We start from the raw sequence: 4,134 nt of genomic DNA, 5'->3' as shown, positions 1-4,134 counted from the left end.
TCCCTCCTGTCTCTCTCTGCACTCCCCCCTCCCTCCTCCTCCCCCTCTCCTGTCTCTCTCCGCTCTCCGCCAAACACACCCACTCCCCCCCCCCCTTCCCGCCAGCTCCTCAGCCCTCCCCTCCCCTCTCCCTAAAAGCCCTCTCTCTCTCTCTCTCTCTCTCTCTCTCTCTCTCTCTCTCTCTCTCTCTCTCTCTCTCTCTCCCTCCGACGGCTCTATGGGTGTTTCCATAGCAACGACCCTGTTGTAAATAGTCGACCAGTGTTAAATGTTTGAACTTTTTACTACGACAGAGAGAGAAATGGAGGAGGAGGAGAAGAAGAAGAAGAAAAAGCACAGAGATATGAAAAGGCTGAAGAAGAGTGGACGACTATCGTCTATAACGACGGCAAGAGAGAAAAGACAAAAAGAGATTTTTAACAAATGTCTGGGGATTGATGCAATGAGGCGAAGAGAAGAGGTTTATTTTATAATGTGAATATCTTTTATTTTTATTTTTATTTTTTTGGAATGATTGTCTAATGTTGATATATGAAAGTCTTTATACTCTATTTAACATGATTTGCTTTCTGGACTACTGGGCCACCATGTGTATGTAGCGTATGCTCCCGTCCTCTACGAGGCAGTGTGTTCTCCTCATTATGTTTGTATCTGGAGGAACGCTCCGTGGGTCTCGTTCCATCAGCACGACGTCGACAGCGTGACCTAATGGCGTCCAACTCTCGCAAAATATATATAAAAAAAAAAAAAAAAAAAGACGGGCCGGATGTCCTCCCCACGAGCCGTTTCATCTTTCCTAAAACCAGGAGGGGGGGGGGGGGGATTGTGAGGGGGCCCACAAGGGTATCAATAGCTCAGATTGATTTCTCATTCTCACTGATCACCCACTATGTGTCTTGATTGATCTGGCATTAGGAATTAGCAGCGGCATCGCAACATCGACCTTGGCGGTTGATAGGTGCCTCGCGGAGCTACAGCAATCAACAGGAAGAAAGTCCAACGAGAACAGCCAATCAGCGGAGCGGAACGTTGAACTGACCGTGTGATGAATGACTGTGTGAATGTATTGTTAAAAAAAATTATAATAATAAGGGACACATTTCTTTCACTTGCCTGTTGTGCACATCAAGGGGAACCGTGTTCCTGATCGCTTACTCTGGTTATTATTGTCTGTGCAACTTATTTATCCTGTGTATCTTTTTTTTTTTTATTATTATTTTTTAACTTAATGATAAAGGAGCGATTTCAGTTTCAACCCTGTTAAATACTCTCACCTTCTACTACCATTTTGTGGGAGTGGGGGGGGGGGGGGGGGGGGGGACCCTTTCACTACCACACTACAGAAGGTTAACCCTTTCACTACCACACTACAGAAGGTGAACCCTTTCACAACCATACTACATAAGGTTAACCCTTTCACTACCACACTACAGAAGGTTAACCTTTCACTACCACACTACAGAAGGTTAACCCTTTCACTTCCACACTACAGAAGGTTAACCCTTTCACAACCATACTACAGAAGGTTAACCTTTCACTACCACACTACAGAAGGTTAACCCTTTCACAACCACACTACAGAAGGTTAACCTTTCACTACCACACTACAGAAGGTTAACCCTTTCACAACCATACTACAGAAGGTTAACCTTTCACTACCACACTACAGACGGTTAACATTTCACTACCACACTACAGAAGGTTAACCCTTTCACTACCACACTGCAGAAGGTTAACCCTTTCACAACCATACTACAGAAGGTTAACCTTTCACTACCACACTACAGAAGGTTAACCTTTCACTACCACAATACTGAAGGTTAACCTTTCACTACCACACTACAGACGGGTATGGTAGTGAAAAGTTTAACCTTCTGTAGTATGGTTGTGAAAGGGTTAAGCATCTGTAGTGTGGTTGTGAAAGGGTTAACCCTTTGTCGTGTGGTAGTGAAAGAGTTTAACTGTTTTTTTCTTCTTGTGTGTGTGTGTGTGTCTGTCTGTGTGTGTGCATGCGTGTGTGTGTGTCTCTGTGTGTGTGTGTCTCTGTGTGTGTGTCTCTGTGTGTGTGTCTCTGTGTGTGTGTGTGTGTGTGTGTGTGTGTGTGTGTGTGTGTGTGTGTGTGTGTGTGTGTGTGTGTGCGTGTGTGTGTGTGTGTGTGTGTGCGTGTGTGTGTGTGTGTGTGTGTGTGTGTGTGTGTGTGTGTGTGTGTGTGTGTGTGTGTGTGTGTGTGTCGGTCCAGCTGCTTCACAGCCAGGATTAATCGGAAGAGCCACTCGTCCACGGCAGGCGCTTATTGGGATCAAAGAAAGAAAGGAAAGGACCTTGACATCATGCAGTACACTGAGCGTGCCAACGTTTCCCCTGTTAGGTCCCTCTCTTCAAAAACAGGGTATTGTTATCTGTATGTATTAGCTACGGTGTGCTTATTTATCACCTGTTTTATATTAAAAAATAAAAGTAACCAGGGGAGGGGAGGGAAGAGAATATACTTTATATATTTATTTTTTAATAATATTTTAAGAGAGGATGTCAGCGCTTTGTACCCCGCATGAACGTACATGCTCTAAAGATAGAAAGGCTCTCTCTCTCTCTCTCTCTCTCTCTCTCTCTCTCTCTCTCTCTCTCTCTCTCTCTCTCTCTCTCTCTCTCTCTCTCTCTCTCTCTCTCTCTGTCTCTCTCTCTCTCTCTCTAATGTGAATAACTGCTTTCCACTGCACTGTGAATCACTACACTCTCCCACCATCACCACCACCCTTACTGTCATCTCCCATCCATCCACATCCAACTGTGAACGGGACCCTCCACGTCCGAGCTCCGTAGGGGTGCACCGATACCGCTTTCTTCACCAACCACACCGACCGGGGTCAGCCGACACAAAGTACCGATCCGAAACCGGCACTTTTACTAGAAGAGTATAAACCGTTAGATCTAACGTGCTTCTCTAGAGCCTCTACCCAAAATCTAGAAACCCCAGTCACGTGGCCTGCATGTCTAACATGTTACACACAGTCACACACAACCCCTGGTATCTGATTCTATCACCATTATGTCAGCGAGCCCAGCGGTTTGTGGCACTTGCAATCTGAAAATACAGGATGCAAGCTTTCAAATGATGTGACATTGAAATACATCGAAGATATTTGAAGAAGATATACTTATTCGAATCTAGTTATAAACGTCAAGTCTCAGAGCAGAGAAAAACAGAGAAAATTCAATCTAAAGTTTGGCTGCATTTTTTAACACCTTGACAGTCTAGGTACTAGATGTCACAAACTGCCTTTTCTTTTTAAACAAAGGTTTTTTACTATTTAGAGATACTATAATCAGAATCAGAAAGGTCTTTATTGCCAAGTGTATTTACACATACAAGGAATTTGCTTTGGACGTTACTGGTGCGACATTAGCGGACAGACATTAACAGACAGATAATACAATAAAGTGGTGGAGTAAAGTCAAATGAAATATGAGCTAAGTTAAGCACAATAGAATAATATATTTATGAAAGAAATAACTGGTAGCTGTTACAGCAAATAATGTTCTTAAACATTCAAACTGTGATAATGTGGAAAGGAATGAGAAAGAAAACAACATTTAATTCATTTTCTCGCGATCTTACATCCAGACGTGAGTCTCTCTTACCGCTGGGTTTGGTCACAGATATCATTGGGAAGATTCTCCGATGACGTCGACGGACCCTGTAGCCTGGCGTTGGCCGGGGTTCGTCCTAGTCCCAGTGCGGTATCAGAATAGGGAGGTGTAGTCTGACGTCGCTTTGGACCGCCCGCGTGGTCCACCCGTATAGGGATTTATCATTGGGAAAAAGGATTATCGGCTATTGTAACAATTCTGCCACATGGACATTGGAAAGCTTTCCATTTTTGCACAAAACGAGTTCCCTTCTATCACTAACATTATTGTTTAAGCATTTTTGGTTGAAATAAAATTCTGCGATTTTTTTAATGATTAATTGCGAATATTTATTGTGGATGAATACGCAGAGAAAGGTACACCATGCAAATGTTAATGCTTTATTTGTTTTAAACTAGACGATTTAGAAATGGGCAATGGGGAAATACATTGCGTTGGACAGAGGGTGGAACACGAAAAACGACAATGACGTAACCACTACACCTC

The sequence above is a fragment of the Notolepis coatsorum genome, assembly GCF_963971535.1.
Source record: "Notolepis coatsorum genome assembly, chromosome: 5".
Classification (NCBI taxonomy): Eukaryota; Metazoa; Chordata; class Actinopteri; order Aulopiformes; family Paralepididae; genus Notolepis; species Notolepis coatsorum.
This window is presented reverse-complemented; position numbering follows the sequence as displayed.